This window comes from Rhopalosiphum maidis, chromosome 2 (genome assembly GCF_003676215.2).
Source record: "Rhopalosiphum maidis isolate BTI-1 chromosome 2, ASM367621v3, whole genome shotgun sequence".
Lineage (NCBI taxonomy): Eukaryota > Metazoa > Arthropoda > Insecta > Hemiptera > Aphididae > Rhopalosiphum > Rhopalosiphum maidis.
Window position 1 is genome coordinate 44,332,076 of NC_040878.1, and position 26,856 is coordinate 44,358,931.

General features: G+C 32.6%; 1 protein-coding gene across 2 annotated transcripts in view; it reads right to left on the reverse strand.

The window, feature by feature from the left end:
* The window catches only part of LOC113551157 (homeotic protein proboscipedia-like), a 61,730-nt gene that overhangs the window by 23,319 nt on the left and 11,555 nt on the right, over positions 1 to 26,856 (reverse strand). The gene's annotated exons all lie outside the window — the stretch shown is intronic.

Below are 26,856 nucleotides of genomic sequence, written 5' to 3' on the forward strand. Positions count from 1 at the left end.
TATACCATCGCCGGTCGTACCTGCAACGCATTTTATATAATATATTATATAGTTATTGTTATTAACCGTGGCGACCCGGTGTCGGTGGCGGAGAAGTCATCACGCGTATATCTAAACGTAGGCGCCCGCCGTCGATTGCGCGCGTAAAGAAAAAAACTAAAGTAACTCGGAAAGAAAAAAAAACTAAAAACAAGAATAATAAAAAAAAAAAAAAATGGGAAAGAAAGAAACACGTCAATCGGGACAAATTGCCGTAGGCGTTCCATTTGACTATCCAGTCAGGTGACTTAGACAAATTTCGTGGGCGTATCGTTTGATTTTTAGTTCAACCCGCCCGTCCTCGAGCTGTACTATTAAATAATTTTTCAGGACTTCGGTGGATACAAAATCATACGAACAAAACGTAATTCGTTATAATTAAATTCTATCTCTCTCTCTCTCTCTTTCTACCTCTATCTATTTCCCTCTCTGTGTCCCTGTATCTGTCTTCCGCTCTTCATCTTCACGTGTATTACGTGGCCAACCGCATCTTTATATATATATATACCTACGGTAATAATAATTATTAATCATTATATACCTGGTGGCAGGTACGAAGACAGCCGTGGTGCGACGATTGGAAATAATTCCGAAGCGTTGATGGCATCGTAGGAATAAAAAAATTGTTTTTTACAGTCAAAGCATTAAAAAAATACACAGTCCGAATAACATGTTATGATAAGAATATTCAACATTGTACAATTAATTATTCAAAATGTGTATAAAATTTAATTACGACAATAAAAAAAAAAAATTCCGTTTTTGAACATCGAATAGAAAATTGACAAAATGCTAAGTAAATTTCGACTATATCGTTATAAGAATCGGAAAATTCAATTCTTGGGCTGATTTAACACAGCTACCTACTATGAATATTTACAATTTTTGATAAAATATATATTATGTGTGTTAGTGTATTATTTTACCTATGCACGTTATTGTTCGCGTGGTGACTGGTAAGTGGTTCTATGGAATAGTATAGATATTATAATAGAAAATCGATCAGTTTTTTTAAATATTTTTTTTCCTTCCGTACAACAATCAAAAATTTCTAAGAGTCGTTTGAAAAGCATGCCGAGAAAAAGACAACTTATGGGTGAGACGTTTTTGCTGTAAAAGGTTTATAGGGGTCGGATGGGGGTAAGTTCTTTTCGAGAGATCATAAAATCCGTGCCAAATTATTAAAGGGTGTAGCCGGTTAAAAAAAAATAAATAAAAATAAGTGGCACAAAACCTACGTTCGTAATTCAAAGGAGCTTATTCCCCTCTAAGGTGGTAGGTTTAAACCAAGAAACACAACAGTTTTGAAAGAATGCTTTTTTTTCAAGCAGTTTGAAATTAAAATATATCCTCCGTAAAATATTCATCGGAATAATAATCTGCACCTAACAAACACATGCACTATAAAACGTATTTTTTTTTACTTATTTATGTATAAAAAAAATGTTGTATCGCGGTAGAAGTCAATATTAATATTATTTTAAGTTATATAGGTATTCGATGATATATTATAATTTAAAATATTTAAAAAATCTAATATGAGTTTTGTCCTTGTAATTTGTCAGTACATATTATTATAATAAAATCCTTGTGATCTTAAGGATTTCTCGTCAATTAAATATAAAATTATCATGAAGTATAAACAGTTATAAAACTGTACACATTTTTTCATGTACTTATATAGCTAAAACTACATATGTATATACAGATATACAATACATATACTATATATTAAAAAAAATAATTATTATAATATATATAGGTGGATGTGTTCTCCTTCGCTAAGTTCGTAGTTATTATTGTTGGATTTCAAGAATGTTTGGCTGTATAAATCAAGGTACATATAAATATTATTATATACCTATTATATTATGTTTATATTTTATTTCTCCGAGAAGATAATGAGACACATACATTTGTGTGATGGTAGCTATAACATACGCGCATATATATTATACATAATATATAATTGCAATTCATTTGAAACAATAATTTTCACATCATACTGACATATTATTAAACACAATTAATGAATAGAAACTATTTGTATATTTAAGATATATAATGTATCACATTAAAATATAATGTTTACTTACAATTAATTAATTAAAAAATATTCTCACTGCGGACATTTATCAAATACATACTGCATATATAATATTAATTTTAATTGACGTAATTATTTTCGTTTTATATAATATAAATATAAACTTAATAATATTAGTTTTACGCGTGTAAGACGGATATACTTGCGCTGGTATATTACATAATATTACAAGAATAAGATGAACTCTTAAAACACCTTATTACAGACCAAAATACATTCATATATTTAATGTACATAATATACATTATCTAACTTAATCGCCCAAAAAATAAATTTATATTAAGAGTATCAATGTAAAAAAAACTGCACACAATATGTATTTATTACATTATTCTCCAATGTTTATTTATTTATAAAAAAATATGTTTTATGATTTATATAGGTTTTCCAATATTAACATAATATTTTAATACAATATTATAATATGTTGTAACAATATTCTATATCTGGGTACCTGTAATCGAGTTTCTGCTGAGTATAGTTAGATTTATCGTGTAGTGTTTTTCATTCTCGCGGGCGTGATTTTATTCAAAATTGATTACAATGAAATGCGTCAAAATCGGTCTAGGAATAACGTACGTCACAGTCACTCGTGACTTTAAAAAAAAAGTGTTACGTTACATTTGTGTGTCACGTCTTCTACTGACGACTTCGTAGACGAGTATCTTTTTTTTTTTTTTAATTATAAAACAGCCTCGGTTGTGGTTGATTTATACGCGTACAAGTCGGCCGCGGCGGTGGCTGAGAAAACGTGGAAATTGCGAATAATTTATGTAGGTACGCGTCCGCGAGCACAGACACTCACACATACACGCATAACTGTGGCCCCGGAAAGGAAGGGTTAGACGTTTCTTGGTAGTGGTCATTCTCGTTTTAATATACCCTTTCCGGGGGTGGTTGTGGGTGAGGGATTCGTCCTTTTCGTCGGCAGCGACAGATCCTCCGAATAATATAGTGCAAACGTGAATTATACGTATATTCGGACGCCGTACGCAGACGCAGACGCTTTCATCCACACACACACATTTGCGCGGGCGTCCCGTGTAAATACGGGAATGTTATTTAAATCGGGAGGTATGTGCGCGTGTCCTTATATGTAAATATACGCACACTTTCGGGGTGGCTTTCAGGCGGGGACATGATGATGTGGAGGGAACTACCGGACCGAGCCGGACCTTATTAGCGGACGACGACCGCGTTTCTTGCGCGCTCACAGCACACACAATGTGTGTCCGGCCCGCCACGTATATATGCATTTATACAATTATATACACGTATAGTATATATACATATATAAATATTATATACCGTGGGGTCGAGTGCGGCACACACGCATAATATGTATATTTATATATGTATGTAAGCGTGTACATAATATACGCAGGGACGCGGCGACAAGAAAGAGAAACGCTGTACATAATGTCCACTCGACGTCACGCTTAATAAATTATTCGCGCCGGGTCCTCCTAAATTATCGTATATACATGTATAAATACCATACGAGTATACTGCGGTGGTTACCGTTCTTTTTTTCGACTTCTTTTCATTATTATTATTATTATTATTATTTCCTGCAGGTCAACGACGGGTCCCGAATACCCACGGACGTATATATTGTATAATACACGTTTAATGTTTAAACATAGGCGTATTATATTGTGTGTGTGTGTTTGTGTGTGTGTGTGTGTGTGTGCGTGCGTATATGGTTAAAAAGGAAAAACAAAAAATTACAAGCCGTCTCGTCCACACGGTATATGTACGGGTCGCTGGACATCTGCACCACCGTCGTACGTATATTATATACGCATTACGCATACGGAATACCTCTCTTCGAACAACTGTTTATGTACGATGCTTATAATACTGGGCGTATATTATAACAATATATACACGAGTATAAATTACACTCGACCGCGACTGTGTGCAGTTACTGCCTTCGCTATAATGGTGTACTGTATTATATATAATATTATTGTATACGGACAGACTATATGACAACTTTTCGCCCACGACACGCTGCCCGCTCCTGATCTCGCCCTTCCGTTATCCTTAACCTCCGGCACTCGACGCGTCGCCTGCACGCACGTAGTCCTATCACGGTATCGTAATTCTAATAAACGAACCATCTCGTTTGTACGCGTATTATACGTGTTATTATATATGAGGTTAGGATTTTGCTGTGCTTAAAAGTTGTGCGAGACACTCAAAAAAAATTTGCAAAATTAAAAATACGTTAAAATAGATTTAGTTTACAGATTACGAAAAATAACAACGTGAAAAAGTACAAAATAAAATTACATTTAATTATAAAACATTACATGAAATACACTTTCTGATTATATATGGAGTTACATTTTTAAACGTTACAAATTAATATTAAAATCTATCATAGTACTTCCTACATTATTTATACATAATATATGTTAATGTATATTATATGTTTATTATCGATTAGTATGTAATACATATACATTGTGTCACGTTTACAAATTTTATTGTCAAGGTTATTTTGTTTATTTTCTAATTCTTCATATCATATTCGAGGACTAGTTTTAAAATATATACGAACATTTAAGCCCTGAAATGGATAGACTTAGATAAATATACGACAGTATATCTAACAGTTAATATTTAATTTAATCAGTTAGGTACAAGTACTTGAGAGATAGCAAATGCAATATATTTCTGAGAACATTATTTTGTAATTGTTTTAAAACTGCAGTATTTTTTTATTTATTACACCGCGGGAAATAAATTTCAATCTACAGTTTTCACACGAAAATATTGTCTTGTTATGAATTGATCACAGTAAAAGGGCTGGTTTGCATTTTATTACTTTATTACACTCATAATAATTCAATATTAAATTGACTAACTCGTCATTATTTATATACAATTGATAAATAGTTTAATCGAAAATATGTAGATACAAATTAAAATGTATTCGTTTCAAGTTAATCGCTTCATCCCAAATAAACATTATATAATATAATATATAATATCTTTATACATTTTCCGAACAACTACATTTATGTTATATATCATTGAAGTTTAACAAATTTAATCATCTTTAAAACGTGAGTTTAATCGATGTGAGCTTGGTACTATACACACACGATTTGTTTTACCACCGACAGCAACATCGCGACGCATAGGTATTGTTATTACGCACGCGATTCATTTACGTGGAAATAATAATAATCGATTTTCTGAAATTCCGTCACGTGAAATATTAAATATTTACCGCTGCTCCCGAGTGGGATATGTCTATTATAATAATAATAATATATTATTATAGCAGGCACATAAATCGATTTGCATACCTTACACCCACCCACTATATATTTATAATAATATTTTGAATAAATAAATAATAACAAATTTACTTATAATACTGGATCTATGATAACCCCTCTCATTATATGATGACATAATATATTGATATATACAGTATAGTCTGTATTATAAGAAGAGTAAAGTAATGTGCCAAGTATGTGCACCACCATTTTTCCTTTGATAACCTAACTTTATCTTTGATAATATATTTGCGATATTTGGAATTTTTAAATATACTTTATATAACCTACTTATATGGATCATATTTAAAAATTATTAGAATTTGTATACCATTTAAGGAGTATCCTGTGTTGAAGATACAGATTTTTTTATGGGAATCAAACTTTTTTATTGTAAATTGTTAAACAGGTGGATTATTTAAACATTTTGATGAAATTTAATTAAACTTCAAATAAATAATTTCTAAGTTGTTATAATCTATGTACCTAGCTATTGTACCTATACTAAGGTCTAAGGATAATAGTCCATTATAATAACTGTATATAAAAAATGGTTTTTAAATTATAACATTTTAATACATTAATGTTAATTAGGTACTGTAATTAGTATAATTATCAATATTTTATAGCTTCCGTAATTTATTATATTTTCCAAACCTATTATCATGAGCTTATATTATTCTTAGTATACATATAGAATATACATTGTTAAATAACCTAAAAACTACTTATTAAATTTTCGATTTAGATACCTAGTTTGTTATATTCAATCTCAATTGATAATACAATTTTTGTTACACCACTTTTTAAATGGTACACAATTATCAGAATTTAAAAAAATGTATTATTAGAGCATAAACGATAAAAGGTGATGAACTACAACGATGACTCAATTAGTCAGTATATAATATTATATATATACTTGTAATTATTGTATCGATTGTAATTATAATCTATTGTCAACGTAATTATAACTTATAATTATTATTTTATTGTACAGTCAGTACGCGAGTCATTATTAAAGTAATTTTCAGATTTAAAAAAATCGCGAGTATAACGGGTAATAGAGTTTTCACGTCGTCGTCCGTAAATAAAACAACGTTTCTGGATATTCCCACGCGAAGACGATATGATGTCATCTTGTATCGAAATTATGACGTTGATGCGGCGGCAGTCCCGAAATATAATAATACGACCATGATATTATTATTATGAAGATATATTACAATGAAATGACGTCGACGAAGCGATCCCGGTTTTTACAAATCTATCAGTCCCGGAGGCGATGGTAATTTTTTTTTTTTTTTTTGATTTGACCGCGCGATGAACGAATAATATTTATTATATTTATTAATATAACAAATAGAGTTGTTATGTTTTAAAATCTTATGAAACTACATTTTATAATACCCCTACTAAAATCGAAATCCTATAGTCTACGTTTCCACACCTAACCATATCCTCTCATTCATTGTCGTCTATCTTAAAGTTTACCTTATGATTTGTTTTTGTAAAGTTTTCGTCACATTCTCGTATAATTACGCTACTGCAATAGAATTCTAATATAATTATACATGTATAATATCACCACACTATTACTGCAATTTTCCATAACATATCTACCTATAATAAATATGTACATGGTAACATATATAAATACATGGTCAACATGTACATAGAGCGTTTTTTACCCACACACCGGTCCATTATTATTAGTTATAAATTCAGGGACCTAGGGTTATGAATTCAATGATTGTACACATCGATGAGTTTCATTCTGAATAGATTCATAGTAAGTGAGTTACAAATTTATTCTATTCATTGCCATTCTAAATACAAGGTTTTAGTTTGTATAATTATATATATATATATATTTCAATTTTTGTATATTTTAAAGTTATAAACGTTTAACGTTAGTACATAAGCCATGGAATGGCTGACAGTGCATACATATGTAATGTATATCTGAGGAAAAATCATGGTTTTATACCAATACATAAATATATAACATTTTGAATAAGATAATTAAGTAAAAAACGTTATTGTTTACAATAAATTCTTAGAAAAATCACTTTTTATTTGTAAAATGCATCTATTTTCGTATACAATCATATATTATACAACATATACATTATAGTTTTAAAATTTTAAGCTTGTTTAAATAAAAATATTCTTCAAATAACGAACATATTATTGTAAGTATAATTTATTTATACATAGTCTTTTGCATACTCTGAATTTTTTAGCGCATAATAAGCGTATGTCTGCAGTAGTTTTTAGTGATGAAAATCTATTTTCTACTACATAATGCTGCAGTGCAGACTATATATTATTACGTATTGTTATAGTTTTTAGGTGAATTACATAATGCTTGCACGTGGTGGAAAAAAAATGGACGTTTTCCCGTCAGAACGAACGGACGTCGCCGCCAGCGTTGGCTCCGCTTACAGTCGAATCAAAAAACACAATATATAAACCATATATATATATATATATATATATATAATATATTTTTTTAACGGGGTAAGGCCGGCGGAGCCATTATACATATTACACTATAATACACACACACAAACATTTATACGTATGTATTTATGTGCGTGTGTGTGTGGAATTACACAGACTACCCGAGTACACCGCGCACTGGTCTGTGCCCGCCACAGGTCGCCGACTGTGTTTCCTTTCCCCATAATTACGGGTTTGTGTCGCCACCGCAGCCGAGTCTATTATTGGTGCGCGCGCGTTCGGCCCGGGCGAGTTTCGTGTTCCAATTATTATTATTTTGTTTTCGTCGTTTCTATGTACGCTGTGTTTTTGTTAATATATATATATATATACGTATATTGTATTGTGTACCTATAGTCGGAGTAGCGGTGGGGCACGGGGAAATGTTTCACTCGCGTATACCTATATATACATTGTATATAATATTCTGTATACTGTAAAGCCCTCCTCGGGGACGCCAAGACGGCGGCGGCAGGAGTCTATTAATTTTACACCAGGCGAATAATAAAAAGTAAAAACAACACGATATACATACATAAATATTATACGCGAAATCGCGGGGCATACTATAATATACGAATATAAAATACGAGAAATGTAACAAAAAAGTCGTATTTATATACGTCATAGTGTTTTCCGAGTTTAAAATTTCTTTTATTATTATTATTTCGTTTTAACCCTGGCCCGCCATTCGCCGCCACTACTACTGCAGCACGTATACACGACCACGGTCGGTTAATTTCTCCTCCACCTCCACCGGGGTCGAAGTAAAAAAAAAATATAATAATAATAATAATAATAACCAAAAAAATACCGAGAAGAAGAAGCCACGACGACATAAGGCGGGCTACACGATATGGCTACGGGTTTTTCAAAACTACGTATATAATATACTCGCGCAACACAAACCGATGCGATAATAATTCACCGGGTTTGCAAATCTTTCCCCTTTTTCCTGAGGAAGTGCCCGTTTTGCATTTTGTGTGTACTCACGCCGCGGGGGTGGAATTATTTTTAATTCTAATATTTGTTGGTTTTATCGTCGTCGTTGTCGCCACCGTCGTCGTCGTCGTCGTAGTCGTAGTCGTCTTCCCCGGTAAACCCACCCCCGAAAAAACCCCTCGCGCCGTTACCACTGGTTTGGCCTTTTGAAATTTATGATCCTTTTCCCCTCTCTCACGGTCCCCTTTTAAAAAAATATTATATATATACACACACACTAACAGCACACGTATATAAAATAAGCGACCACGCTATCTCCCGTTCACGTATATATATATATATAACGCGAGCGAGCCCGTTAATGAACTTATATAGTACTATATAACTGCCTTATGTTCGTATTATGCGAGAGGATTGTTTTCGCGTCCTTTTTTTTTCGCAAGTCTTCTGTTTTTTTCCCGCTCGTTTCTTTTACGACGACGGCGCACGTTATTATATTATATTAAGCTCGCGCACAGATTAAACGGCCAATTATTTCCTTAGGTGCACTCCTCGGTTTAAGTGAAAAATAACTCGTGGGCTCCCGAGCACGGTCCCATTACCGAGGTCGTAAACACGGCTTTTGCGGACAGCGGGATAAGCGCTTATTTGCTTTCCAGACCCATATTAAATAGTTTATAATATATTATAAATACCGCTGTACCGAATACAGAATAATATTATCATATACATTTTGTGTATATAAATTATAAATAAATTATATAAATAAACTATATACCTATATTGTATACTATGGTCAATGTTGCAGCGTTTTGTTCACCAGAATATATTATTATAATTATAACAATCCGAGTTATGATTAAAATATAATACATATTTATTTTTATATTTATTATACTGCACTGCAGGTTAATGATACTACAGATGATAAAAGAAAATAATTTTGTTAACTCGATTGTTTATCTACTATGATCTCATATTAACCATGTAGATACCTATAGGTATAATCAAAGGTATCCATCCAAGTTTATTATGAAAAATAATGTGCAATTACTTATGCAAAATACAAATGCAGTGCACACCGTCTATATATTATTATCACTCAATATCAACACACACGTAAAAAATAATATATTTTTATTTGTTGAAGTAAATTGAGTAAGTGTAAATAGACTTAAATTTATTTTTTCGTTGCAGGGTGTAATGGTGTATACTTGCAAAGTACATCATTACATCATTGATGTAATATCAATTAAAATACATCAATAAGCATATAAATGTATTTGTTTCTTTAAAAAATTGTATTACAGATACACGATTGTGATAAAGCTGTCTATTGTTTTCTTAATCATAAAATTATTGAAATGTTTGTGTGATTAATTGATTCAAATGTGTACTTACACGCACAATATATATATAATCTATAAATTATGTACGAACGGGCATGGTATTTCCTTTAAATTAAAATTAAGAAAAAATAATTACTATCGATATCAAAGTATCGGACGCAATTTATTTTATATTATGTCCAAAAAATGTTTTCTTTCGATATTTTCTAACATTATTATTAGTACGTAGCAATATTATCATCATTCAACACCATGGGGTTTACGGTTATAGTATAACATAGACTACTGTAATAATGACACGTGTTATAAATAATAGTTATTGTGAGCCAAAAAAGTCGAACTCGATAATCTATATACATATATTTATTTACGGTCGGACACATGATTTGGAATTTTTGAAGAGGGAAGAGGAGAAGTACAGTGAAATTCCGTCGTCTATATAACGGCGGCGGCTATACCAACTGTTGCCTCGGCGTGCGCGTATCGCAATATGTGCGTCGGGTAGGTACATAAATCGTGATCGAGACCACAGCGTGCTTTTATCGCACGCCCTCAAAAGCGACGTTTCGGGAGAGGAGAAAAAACAACCCCTGCGTGCCTCATACATAAGACGTGCGTGTAAAATGCATAAAATATCGCTTGTAAAATAAAAGTAAAGTATACGGTAAAAATCCGTGATTTGATATTTCAACTGCTTCGACGCTCGTGTGGATGATATATATATATATATATATATTGCATATACGTTGTTGCGGTGGTGCTCGTAAATCAAACGCGCGCCCGCGACTCTTACTTATACACATAATAATGATATGTATATACGCGCATAACAATGTCATACTCGCGCGATCGAGCTTATAAGACGGAGGTAGGGGGTAACTCGCGCTCTGAAAAAAACAAACTAAAGGCAACCTTAACGAAAACGGTGGAAAAAAATTAAATTAAAATATTCGCGCTCGTCGGACATAAATAATATGCGTATATATTAATATATATTTCTCCTCGGAGACCGATCTTAACCTTAAAGCGCCCACCCCGCCATCGTTGCTCCTCACACTCCTGCCTAACGTCATCGAATACCAGTACAAGGCTTCCGACCGCGGTCGACATGGTATAGGTGCCTATATTATATATTACACATAATAAAGTATTTTTATAATCGTTCAGCGGGGGCTCCGTTTATGTTGTTGTATGTGCGTACGTCGCGTAAAAACTTGATGAGCCGTTCTTTTTATTGCCCGGATGACATTTTTGAACTTCCGCGCGACTGGCTGCGGCGCTTGGGCCCGCGTTTGACATTCAACACGTGTAGCGCATACACAGTCGCTTCGACGACGGGATAACATAATATTTTAAAGAGAACTCGAAACGGGTTGAAAATGTAACGTGTATATAATAATATTATTCCTGTATAGTGATACATAACGCGTGTGATGAATTTTTGCAAGCAAGGCGAGTGTTTTTTCGGTGTTTAAAAACCCCTCCATCGTTGTTTTCATTTCAAAAGTAGCTTACTATCGGTATGTAAATATTCCCATCTAAAAATATATTTTACTCGGTAACCTTGTAAATTTATTAAAAATGATAATACAGAAAAAAAGTTGAAAATATGATTTAAAGTACCTATAATGTATACATCTTATTATAATATTTTTAAGAGTTTATTGAATATTTACATTCTTCTAATTTGTTTAATAATAATAAGTATTAGTAAATTAATAACAACAATACTGTGATAATAGGTTAGCTACTTTAAGAAGGCTCTTAGCATAATAGCCTTTATTTTATTGAGCATTAAGCAACTTAAAATTACCATGTCTTAGGTACCTAATTTATTTGAAAATGTTATTAAAGCTTGTACAACAAAACAATTTGTAATTTTGCGCGATTTGAAACGTTTAAAAAAAATGTTAACTTTACCTATATTTATGATATTTTCTTTCGTTTTTTTTTTCTATTTATATGAAAAGTATTTGAAATTTTAAGTTTCTGAATTCCTTAACTAGATAAAAGATCCCATATCATTAAAAATGTTTAAAACCCTTAAAACTTTATTATTCGTATCGTGTTGTCAGTTTTTGGCATAAGATATCTGGTTACCATTTCATGGTTTAGGTATAAGTGAAATTCTGAACATTTCCCGTATTTATTGCAGTGGTACGTGCGATTCATTCAAATAACCGTAACAGTAATAATATACATACACCGTGTAAACCGACGCGCTTGAGTGCTACAGTGAGGTACTGCTAATTGCTCGCGGCTACCGTATTATGAGGATAATCGTGCACTATGTATAGGTATACATTTTAGGTAGGCAGAGCACTTCCGCGATATACACATAGATAACACAACGACGTACGAATAAAACAAACGCGGTATCGTCGTTAATCTACTACGAGGGGTGAGGGGTCATTTTTTCTTTCGCCTCGAAGAAAACGGTCGGCGTCGGCGGCGGATAGGGAAAAAGTAAACGTTTCGAGTTTGCGGCTGAGATATAAAGTTTTTCCTCGCCGCGCGTGACTACTTTATTGTTTTTCATTTCCTCTCCGGCACTCGTCGTCCCCATCCCCGTCGCCTCCCGATCGCCACAACCGAGTTTTATAATATACACACGGCGGTGCACATTCTACAACACGCACACTTTTCTCCCATCGCTGCCACCACGACAGATTCGCGGAATTATCAAGAAATTAGTGCCCGGGAGGAAAAAAAACAAACGAAACGAAAGCAAAAAAAAAAAAAAAACCACAGAGAAACCATACTGCCGCAAACGCGACCGCCTGGTCTCGAGCAACTCGAGCGGAAACGAAATCTTTTTCTAATCTTAATCTGCATACGAAACGGGGGCGCTTCGGTAAAATTCAACAGATAGCTTTTTTTTCCAACCACCGCGAGAGATAGTTTTTAAGCTTAAGTTAGTGTATATAAAATCGCTTCTTTTTCTTTCCCCGTTGCGTTTTCGGATTCTTTACTGCGCGCAGAATAAATCTGAATACATTAAACTGATGACGACGGTACGCCTCCTCCCACCACAACGAAACATGTTGGCGGCAATTCAATCAGCCGCCTTACGCGCTCGTCGTATATTATTTATATATATATATATTGTATTTATGTACATAGATACCTTAACATATTATTATAGATATTCATATAAACGCTCGTGACGTGATATAATATGGGTATATATAAGAAAACGCAAAACGAATACGAGTAGTATATGCAATCATATATATTTGTATACATTATATATTATAATATAGTACTGTTTATCATTTTAAATATATACATGTTAGTATCTTACACCTATAAATACTGACTGCGGGAGTACATTAAAGGGGGAAATCTTAGGGGACAATTGGATTTAGCATTTTTTTTTTGGGGGGGGGGGGGTGAAATATTTTAAAAATAACCGTAATTGATCTATACACCTATTAATTTATAAAATATCAAAATTAAAATCAATTTTTAAATAATTTACCGGGAATTTTACGAGTAAATGTATTAATACATTATTTATATTTTTAGTTATTTGTGTGATCACAATGATAATTTATTATTCATTTTTAATATAATCTTAGGATAACTTGTAAAAATATGCCATTGTGATTGCAATATCCTTATATTAAATATAATTAACTACCTTATCTAACTATTTGCATTTAAAGATTAGCGTTTGTGCTTAATTTATTATACAACTGTGTACGTTAGAATGTAAAAATCATTGTTTTATTAAATAGATGATTTTATATTTATTTTTAATAAATAAAACATTATTCATATGATATAAATTTTCATTAATTGTTAATTCATTAAAAGTATTGTATTCGATGAAAAGAATATATTACGTTTATATTAAATATCAAAGCAGAATTAGATAAAATGCTGATTTTTGAGCATCATAATATTATATTATATACCTACTTATAATCGATTACAATATTTGAATAATGTTAATAAGATAAGCCTACATTGATTAACATCTATAAACATAATATTTATGGAATATGGATTAAAATAATAACCTTAATATAATTTTATGATCCCTCACCCCCTCAAACTAAAAAAAACATACAACCTTGTCTGTGTACCTATACTACAATATGATAGTTGATAAATAACTAAACAGATTATTTATAACATACTATTAAATTATTATATTAATCAGTGTTGTAAATTGACTTAGTGACTGTTTAGTGTTTTTTATGCAGAATTACTAATTATTATATAGGGGACTAAAATTAAAAATCGTATTTAAAATAACTATACATAATATAGGACATAGTTAATAATAGATTCATTGTAAAATGTTTTAAAATCTAAGAATATGTAATTTCATTAGTACCAAAGTGTCGATTATTCTATGAATACCAGTAAAAAGCTTTGCAGCGCAGATTTCGATTTTTATTGTGTTTATTTTATCTACGTAATGATATATAACTTGAAAAGAAAAAATCCTTGGTTTCCAATTCAAATAGGTTTGTAGAAAAATTTTTGAAAAAAATTACCTTAACCAAAACCAACTCAGACAGACGAATAAACAACGAAGACGTGTGGTTTTTACAAGGGTTTCTGATGGTAGTATTGGTTGTATATGTATAGATGCAATCGATTACGAAAACAAATTAATCTTCTCCGATGGCGGCGACGACCGTCTACTATATAAACACACTAACCATGGTTGCGGGGGCAGAGGAAGAGGTTTTTGAACGCGATTAGTTCGATAGGCCCGACGCGTCACTCGGCAAGTGTTTTATTAATGAAAATACGATGTAATGTACGCACACAAATTTAACAGTGTAACATATTATATTAAAACTTAAAAGTTTCCAATAACGATGTGACGGCGGTAGTTTTTTTACCTCTATGATAACACCGATTCATTAATGTGGTGTACACGTGAACTCGTATATTATCGTAGTATACCTATACAAGTAGATGTTAGTATAGACGTACCTACGAACAACAAAGCGAATTTTCTTTATTTTGTTATTATTATATTGCCGAAGAGTATATTTTCTATTCTGCTCGTCTATCCTATTGGAACACCGGTAGCCGCTAAAATGTGTGAACGCGATCTCTCTTAGCGCACACCGTTCTAAATACAATAAACAATACTTTTCGTAGGTGTGTATGGTGTATGCGTCGTTTTTTCCCCTCTGCTCACTCGCATTTGCTATGTCATTGCGCCGCCTTTCACGGAAAAAAAAAAATAAAAAATAATAATAACGAATAAAAATAACCGTTTACAGTGGCCATCGGTAAACATCAAGGCCTCCCTCCTCTCGGACATCTGAAGATAAATACAAAAAATGTATACATATACCTATGTGTATACTGTGTACACTCTATAGTAACATGAAATAACCGACGCGTAGATACTATACAGAAAATAATACTGAAGCATTGGTCGTAGGTACATGTGTCGGCCTAGGAACAGTATAAATCGGTGGCAGTACGTCCGTTGTATCTTATATTATAATATTATTATATATACAAGTATATGAATGTTTGTGTGTGTGTGCGAGCGCGCGCACGCGTATTATTATGTTCACGCCTAAAGAAGTCGACAGCGGATGAAGGTCAAACTCACTGCACCCGTGTACATACGTGCTGACGACTTCTTCATGCTAAAATATCGGAATTTGAAAATGATATATACCCTAGACAAGTGATACTAAACATCAATCGTAAATCGTTGGATTGATTGTAGTTTCAAGAGCCTATAATATACATAATTTTCCATATTATTACAAATATGATTTTTTTTCTTTAATTTTAAACGGCTATCTAGTTAATTATTATAAGCCCTCTTCATTATTACATTCAATATTTATATTAGGTACTTATTATTATTCAATACATTGTACACAAACGTTTTAATAACATTTAACTTAGTTTTAAATTGGATTAATTTTTTTTTTCAAATATTATTCGGTAACTTTAGGTAATTATCACAAACCTATACATATTAGAAACATTTTAATGTTACGATGATTTGTTTTTACTACATTTTCGATCAAGAATATTCAAGAATATCTACTCTAGATTAAAAATATAAACAAATGTTATCGTATTCCACAAAATTAGTTTTTCAACAGCTGTTGAAAAGAAAATTGTGAAATAAACAATCTGAATCTATAGAAATATAAACAAAGCTAAAATGTTTAATAAAAACTTGAAAATAATTCCAGGCAAAATTCACCAAGGCGAAGAATAAAATATATTTTAAAATAAAAACCAAACCTCCCTTACCGAGTATAGTTTGCTCTCTCTTTATCACTCCTTTATAACAATAATAATAATGTGCGACCATATACCGAATCGAGTAATACGCGTGTTTGGTAACGATTTATCAGAGTATTTAATCCCATCGTTTTATAAAGTCGTCGCCTATGCTAATTCGCGTGCTCGATCGACAGACATGTACACAAATACGCGTGTAATATAGTGATCATGTCTGTGAACAGAGAGTATAGAAAGTCGGCAAAAAAATTAAGAAAAAAAAGTACGCGCGCGCACGCGGTATAAATGAACGACGACGACGAGCGTCGGTAGGAGTGATGTGGAAAACCTCCGCAGTCGGCGAGCGAGCTTCGTTTGGTTTTATATTATTTATAATAAATATATATATATATTTAATATGAGGTCGAAGAGAACGGTCAGGGGATATAATACGGCGGCGATGAAGCTGCGTGACAGAGTGAAAGAGAACGAGTACGAGTTCAGTGTGTACGACAGAGAAAGAATGTGTGTGTGTGTGTATGTATTTATACAAAGAGGAGACGAGTTGACTCAGCAAATTCGTTGATTAATGATGGCTGTTTGCGGCGGCGGCGGCGGCGGCTGCCGTTTTGGGGGCCGCCGCCGCAACGTGCACGCACACACACACACGTGTACACGCTCACACGTAGATCCCTATGAATGCGACTTAACACGAGGCAACTTGTTATGTACGTATATAATGTACGTGTACTGCAGTCGCCGACCGGGAAGCCCTTTTCTTTTCCATTTAAAAACCTTTTACGCCGCTTTCATATGTATATAATATATACGAGCCGGCGCGCATACACTGCTAGAGGTGTATAATATACACAGTGTGTTATAATATTTTATAGGCCTATGAACTCGTATGCATATATAGGTATAATATATACACAATATATGCGTCGCATTTAAGATATGTCGCATGACGACGGTATATATATAATATATATTACAAGTGAGGAAATTTCACCTCCATTATAAAATATATATAGGTTGTTTATAATAATATTGTCAACAACGAGTCCCCGGGGACCGCGACGGTGTAAGGGATTTTTATAACTAATTCAATGTATCCTCCCGGGCCACCGTAAACGATTCGTATGAAAACTCATCCGGAAAACACTACTTCGAGACATCACGAGTCGGTTGATATAAATATGTAAAAAAAAAAAACGGTGACAGTGGTCGAGATCTTGTATTTATTTTTTAAAATGAATTTCTACATTGCCGGGCGTACGCCTCATGTCCGAAATAAATAAGATTCAATAACCCACTTTGAACTATATATACAATCTAAATTATGATGCAGTATGGTGCGCCTCGATAAACCAGTTGCGTAGAATAGTAATAGACGTATCATAAAATATTAATATTGTAACTAAAATTCACCGACAAAACATACGTTTTCAACTATGAAAACGTCAGAATTGTCTTAAGTCGATATCATTTATTTGCACCATGTAAAGCGTAAAAATCATAAAAAAAACCTTGTCCTCAAAGTAAATGTTTTACATAAAGGTTTTAAAGATTACTTTTATTCGACGGTTCGTAAAATGTGACCGTGTTTTCTTATCGACCGGAATACGCGCATATACTTATACTAAATTCTGTCCTTGACACAATCTTTACGGTCTCGTTATTATTTTCGCAAAATGCAATTCATGTTTTTTATGATTACTAGGTACCTACTTGGTTTATTTTGCAACCTTCCATTCGGTCGATAAGTGTGTATGAAAACTATTGCCGAAATTCAAATAAAAAAAAAATTACTCGTCAATGTGCAACGAATATTACATTCTTGGGAAAACTATCTTCGTCGTTGAGTTCAAAATATATTATCTTTCGCATTATTTTTTTTTCAAAAATTGTTCTAACGATGTCCCTTGCACTAACTAAGAAATAATGTATTTTATATCATATTTTAATGTATATTAAACATAATTTTTTTGGTTGTTATTGATTTTTACATCATGTACCTAATTATTCACTCATTAACGACACTTACATCCGTAAAATTGTACTGTCATAAGTCCTAATAATAATACAAATATGAATGATGATATGTGATAATAATAATTACAGGTATAATAATGTACACTTGTTGGTGTAGAATCGGGCAAACGTTACTCCTCCCTCCGAATCGTGGGGTGAATCCGCAGTGAGGTATTACCCATTATTATTAGGTGTATATACTATTTATACAAACGTGACGGAAGAGTAGAAAACGACCTAATCGCACGTGATGCGTGTATGATCGCATTGTACTGTATACTGTCGTATAATAATATATCAGTGACGATGGCGTTTAAATGATAACGTCGTTTCGATCTGAGTGTTTCTGGATTTCTTGCGCATCCCGGTGCACCACGCTCTATACTTCCGGTCTTAGCCGATGACTGGTCGGGTTTTCGTCTCAATCGCTGCTGAACCCGACTCCCCTAGTCCTTTTGGCTGTGTCACTCTGTTGCACATCCGTCAACGTCGGACATCGTAGTCCGGTCGTCATCGTTTTATCTCCGGCCTTGGTTACTACGCGTGGCAGCAATTTATACAAAATCGATACTCGAGCCAACGTCCAATTATATCATTATACGTATAGCCATATAGGATATAGTATTATAGTATATAGTTACAATATTCGTAAGCAGAGAGTATTGAATGATCGCAATGTAAAGTAATATTACAGCCCTTTCTAGGTGTAAATGTGTACGTATAAATGTGTTTAATCAAAATATACTTTACTTAAAAAAATTAAAACAATTAATTTTCTGCAAGCAAACCGATATATTATTATTATTATTATTAGGTATACCTATAGCACAAAGACCGTTTTCGGTGTTAATGACTGGTCGTCGTCTGCAGCAAACCGCGTTCCTATAATACGTATACGTTTGTATATGAAGAAAACCGTACAAAGTGATTCGTTTTTTTAACGTTCTCATACGCAGTGAAACGCATCTGTACCCACTGCACTACTCTCAGTATACTCTCGTATTATATGTTGGTAGACTACTTTGATCGTGTAGTGGAAATGTCTGTAAAACTATCCTATCAACGGTTTAATGGACTCGATTTTGCCTCGGTTGCAGAAATTCCCTGGCTAATAACCTCTCTAAATAGTTCACGCCGAAAACGCACAGTGTTGAATTACTGTCTGTCGAAAAAAAACGGTAAAGAGAAAAGCACTAAGCCTAATTTTTACCTTTACTGTAAACAAAATAGGTTTTTAAAACTTACTTCTAAAAAATGTTATATTAATCATAAAGAACCAATAAAGTAACACATTGTTATTATTATTTTTTTTTAATTTAACAATTAATAAGCAATATACCTACCATCAAATAAATATTTTTTGATTGCAGCCCACAATGAAAAACGAAAATAATTTTTCAAAAATCAATAACCATAACTCCATGCGTAACTTGTGCAGAGCATAATAAATGGCCTCCCTTATCCGATAATTTAGATTCCGCCCTACTCCATATTGCACCCTTTGGTTAAAATTCATTTCACGCTAAAATAATGAAATTAAAAGACCCTCGAGATACTTTTAAATATAATAATAGTTTGAAGTTTGAATACAGATAAACCAAAAATTGATTTAATGACTTTTTTAAACAAATACATTTTTATTAAGATTTATACTCACATTGACCATTAGTATCATTTACGAATTAATTCTAATGATTTGAGCTTCTTAAATTTACTATATACATTTTACATCATTTAATTTCAAAATTTAAAATTAACACATAATATTGATTGGAAGATTCAAAAATGCAATATTATTAAATTGTTCTAAATATAATAATCCTCTATACCATATCAATGATATACAATAATATTTAAATTATAGACATTTTTTACTCAACATTTTTCTAAGGTATTTTCACAAAGACAAATGGTAAATAAAAACAAAATGAATAAATATAATCAAACAAATACTTATGATTCATATATTATTATTTATTAAAACACTTATAATATAATTTTTATTTAGGTTCTATTTATTGTATTGAAATATTATGTATATCAAAATTCGTCGGTTGTTAAAAAAAATAAATTCTAAAACATACAGAGCTTTTTTTTAGATATAACTCAATCATTATTTTTCTATTTTATTATTATCTAGTTATGTTTTCCCTAAACCATGTACTTATCATTTTAGCAGGTGAAATAATATATATATATATATATATACTACATACGTAGACATACATCAGACGACATGCCCCTCGCAAAACAATAATAATGATTTCATTTTCACACGTCCGATCGAGCGGTGAGTCTAGGGTAAACTGCTGAGAAAAACAAAAGTTTGCGCACACGGACAAATGAAAAATTGACATCATCAACCAACGGCTATGTGTATATATAGCTGTAGTGTAGAGGATATGCTCGTGTGAGGGTCCGAAAAAATACTTGCACCGGGGCGGCAATGGAGGTGGTGGAGCGATGATGGGGTGGATGTGGCGATAGGGAAGAACAAGAGAAAAAAATAAGTGAGAACTGGAAATGCGCGGAGGGGAGGGCAAAACCCGTGAAAGATGGACAGTTTTTTCTCTTTGACCATTTGTCTTCGCCCATCGTGGTTAAGGTCTTGTTACCGACAAACAATAAACACTGACACACACACACACACACACACACTCTCGAACACACGTGCGCATATATACCTTCCTAAACTTTTACTTCATCACCCGTAGGAAGAGTTCACGCGCTAAGTCCATACCCTGTCTATGCTGTCTATGTATACACTACCGTTGCTGTATATTATAGTGTTTATACTAGCCGCTGTATATAAATGTACTGCGCATTGTGGGCGGCGACGGTTTGGCCGTTTTTTTTGCATCATCCGTGATAGCCGCCTCCGCTACTGTCGGAAACCTGTTGAGCATCTGTCCTACTCACAGGGAAAATTGCGTGGGGTTAAAATAATGTTTGTTTTTACGATTCCGAAAAGAAGATAAACGGCGGGAATAAAAAATTAACAGTTTAATATTGTCATCTGTTTTACCGCGGACTTTTGAATACACAATATAAAGAGACGTACAACGTGTAGGTTGATTTTTATTAATTAAGTACATTACAATTACTATGTAACTAAATTATATTTACTATTTAGACATCTAATGTAACTTAATATGCAATTTCAATAATTGTCACGTAATTATTTATTAAGTGGATTTATAACGAACCGATTTAAAATAATAAACTAAGCATTTGGGTTGTGCGCAGTAAAATTAAATATTATTAACGCATTTATATTTTTAAAGATCAGTTCTTTTCAAAATCCCTGATGATTAACATATTTTTAATTTTCATAAATAACTAAGACGTAGACTAGAGTTTATTTCTAATAAGGCTCTAATCAAATATTATAGTCACAATCACAAAATAGGATAATATATTTGACATTTATATATATTATGTATAGTCAAAATAATAAAATATATTCTATATAATGCTAGTTTGACATTCTTGAATCATGTATATTAAATAATATGTCTATTATAATATAAAATTAGTATATTGTATTCGGTATGACATTTATATGACGCATTGTGTTAAAATTGACTTGTTTAAATTTTAAAATACCGTACTACCGTAGCATAGGTAATATTTAAAATGTTTTACTTGATATTCATATAGGCACATGAAATGACTGGAACATTGACATCGTGCGTAGACCATCTGTCGTCGTGTTTTAACTTTTATATATAGTTATAACGCACGTTGCTGTGAAACGTGCGTATTGTAGGTATTTTGTATAATATTATACTATGTTATAATAATATAGGTACCTATGTAAAATTATTAAAAAAAAAAAATGTTTGTTTTACAACTTCGTGTGGGTGGCGACTGGTGAGTGCATTATTTTACCAGACGCGAGAGAAAAAAATGGATAATAATGATACGGTTGAATAGATGCCAAATCGTATATATGCATGCGTGTAAATAATATACATAGTACCTATACACATATACATATGTATATATATAGATAAAATAACATTTTTAATATTATATATTATTATTATACACTGTTATTATAGGAGGTATATACACCAACGCACACAAAATATACAGCGAATTGTGAACCACAAAATGCCCAGAATGGAGACGGCAGCGAACTACACTGTAATATAGTCTCCGGTGGGGAACTTTGCAGGTGTCGGGGGAAGGGTTCGCATTGTAGAGAGAAAAGAAAATCGAAATTTTTTTCGTTTGTGTGTTTATGTACTCGTCGACTAATGAATGATTCGCGTGTGGCAGCCGTATTACATGTTATGTATAGGTACACATTATATAAATATATGTGTACACAGCGTATACTACCTATTTATACAGGTATAATATTTTCGCTTTCGTGGATAGTGTTTTACTGCGGGGTGTTTACCTGAGTGTTGTGTAAACACAACTATATGTATATTTTAATAATAATACACCAAAGGCTATAATAGTGTTTTTATGGGTTTATTTTATTTTCCTACTTCCATTAGGCGACGAACCGAAAAACTAAAGAATATTTTCGATAAGCAAATTAACGGCGGCCGAAGGGCGTTGGGCGAAATAATATTAATGATAGTATAACAAAACATTTTTTTAGCGAACTCGTACGGGCATACAAATAACACAAGCTCATCAGCAGTCGAATTAATTATCATAATCTACGACCATTTATATTACGAGTACAAAATCGCAACTTTGTTGCAATTAGGTATTCGAAATGTGTCACAATATACCTTTAAACTATATACTTTGTGACTGGTATATTATTTATTATTTATATTTTATAAACAAATGTTATATTATAATGATTTATCTTGCAAAAATACAAGTCTTACATATTATAATAACATATAAAAACTATAAACACAAGGAACATACTTCTACTAAATGGCCCCCTCCCTAATCCCCCAATAAAACCCAGTCAGTAATGTAAGTAAATTGCTAAAATAAATAATGTATTTTTTAAATAAAACAATTTTTATCAGTATAACATTGTAGTTTTTATTTTAAATTATTAACTTAGAGAAAATTTATCTTACAAAATTCTCAAATTTAACATCAATACAAACAAAACAAATTAATTAATTTATCTATACAATATACAATATGTGCATATTATTTTAAATAGTCATAAACTCAAAATAATTATAATCTTATAAAATTTAACTACGATAAAATTATTACCAATTAAACATTTACAACCATACATTTGTACAGAACAAAATTATACATATCAAAGTGTCAATTTGCGGCTCGCATCTTATTTATAAAAACAAAATTTACTCATTATCATTATGAAATTTAAATTTTTTTGTATAAATTTATAAAAAATTATCAAATTTTAAAAAATCCCTTTATAAATATTTTAGCTCTATATATTATAATTGTATCTATCCATATGACTCACGGATATATTTATGTTAGCCACCCCTGATATATATAATGTACATATATACACTATAGATCAGTCTAATCTGCATTTAGTAATAATAATTTGTTCATTCTCAGAGCTTCTCAACAAATTATTTAACTGACACTACAGCAATTCAGCGCTATGAGTAAAGGTGGTAGTTTATAATATTGCGCTGTGTCAATATATTATTATACAGACCGAAATACTTGTATACGATTTATTATAAACCACGTTAAATTTTTAACTCTTCGTTCACACATACATGATACATATAGATTCTATGGTGTATGTGAAAGTGACTGGTGGTCGAAGAACGCATCAGTGCGTTTAGAGGCTTTAAAACCGGTGTGGAGGGGTGGGTGTGACGGAAGGGTTTCCGAGGTACCGGAAATATATATACATAGGTATTACCTAAATATATATAAGGGCCTTCTCCCCCACCCCCACGATAGGTTTTAGCCATCCCCGATACATAATCAATCACTGCCGGAACGCACGTTCCGGGCCGCCGGGTGCCGCCGCCGCCGCCGTTAACTAAGAAACTTCGCTAGTCGTCAAATTCATTCATGCTAACCACCACCGCCGCCTTCTCCTCTCAGCTTCGAATCTCCTTCACCCTATCTATGTTTCTCCCTCTTCCCATGCAGTTTCTCACCGATCTCGTTTCATTTCTCTCTTCCCCACGCGTATAAAACGTGCTCACCCCTCCGCAGGGTGTAGACGATCCAACCTATTTATCCCTTACAAATTAACTCGACCCTACTACCGTCATCGTGCAATTCCGTTAAATTGATTGAACCCGCAACGGCATCGGCTTCGGCGGCGCCAACGACGACGATGGACGAACCCGACGTGCGGCGTATACAGGAATATGACAACAGAGTGGCAACAAAAACGAATTCCATCGTTCATTTTGTCGCACTTAAGACGTGGTTATCTGATATATAATTTATGTCATTAAATCTTCTTATATTTTATTAAAACAAATATGTCAAAAAATAAAAATTGGTTTATTATGTACATAATAATGTATAATGTATAATAGATAAGTAGTATCAAGTAGTATTCAATAAAAAATCAATTTCTTGTACGTTTCGATGATCAAACTCCTCTGCAAGCGTATAGTTATTACCAAATGTAAAAAATAATCAATATTTAAATACTTAAATTTTTGTACCATGCATATATTATATAATTATAAGCACATTCTTTAATATTATCATTTTTGGGTTACGAGTCGTTCGAAAACTGAAATAACTTCTAAAATAAACGCATATTATATTATATCATACCAGTTGTAGCCGGTGTCTAATTATTATTTTACATGATATATTATAATATAATAATATATTATCGTTTCCATTTGCACGTTAAACAGACCCTATTTTATTCAAGGAACGATGTATTTAAAAATATATTAAAGTAGTAGAGACCGAAAAATCTTCCATAGAAAACAGGATTCCATATGTTATTCATGTTCTGTATCACACAGGCGTTTTATTGTAAATAGTTAACGGTTATACTTTTACCTTTTATAGAGATTGTAGATACTTCGTACACAACAAAAATATATCTTTGTAATTTTAAACGTGTATACAATACGATTTACGGCATTCACTACGTCATGTACTTAATGCAAACATGTTATATGTGTAAACAGTGAATCCTGCAGTGTCTATAGGATTTGAATCGGTGCTTGAAAAATGTTTCAATATTTTTTACGTCATGTAATCACTAATAATAATAATAATATATTATGTTTGTACCACTCGAAAATTGAAACGTGCTTATGTGTGCGTGTAAATTATAATATTTTGTGTATTATGTAATGTGCGTGTACTCGACGACAAAATTACAGGATTTAAAACGGCCACCGCCGGCGTCGACAGCGCACCATCAGCGATCGGATTACACGGGGGCTTAGCGCAAATAATATATATAAGGACGATAGTATATACATAAATATATATATGTTAAGGGGGTAGAGTGGAGGGATGGGAAAGGAGGTAGACGAAATATATATAGGTATATAAATTCACGAGGGGGTTCGTCAAACGCTTGGTAGAGAGGAGGGATATATTATGGATGGAGGGGTAAACCGAGGGGGTTTGTTTCTGGTGTGCACCACACGCGCATATAATAGGTATATACATACACCGGGCTGCGGCAGCGGGTTGACTCTGACAAATCGCATATGATTACGGAGGTACTCGCCCGTGTGTTATTATTATGTCATTAGTGGCGCGGCGGCGACTGAAGGGTGCCCAGCCCGGCCTATATATCTGACTACGCGCATACGACTATATAATATATATATATATATGTACAAGCTAAAGTCTGTATGGCTGTATGTATATGTGTGTGTGTGTGCTACGATGTGAAATTATACGTCTCTCGTTTATATTGTTACATACATAGAGCGGTTCTACGTCATGTTCAGAGTATTTTTTTTTATTATTTAAACGGCTACCAATATAGATATATTGCTGTTTGTACTGAGATAACCTCGAGAAAAGTACCTTATACCATGGCTGGGTGAGATAAGGTTAGGTTAGGTTTACTTATATTAAGCATAAGTGCCTACGTTATATTTAACAAGAACTACATAATATAATTTAGACGCATTACACATTTCGTACGTATATATTCTGCTGCACATAGCATACACTATAAGACACTAGGTATATATGATATTATTGTTCTAGTTACTTTAGATCAAATGCCACACGCCGTTTACCGAATGCATTCTTATGCAAGTTAAATATTAAGTAATTTTAATCATTTTTTTCTGTTCACCAAACCACGATAAACGTTCGACGAACGACGTATGTTCGTATGTTGAAAAATCACAGCTTTTTTTTATAAATTGCCATTTATATAGGTACCCGTATAAAAATAACGATTGAACATAAAGTGTGACAGGAC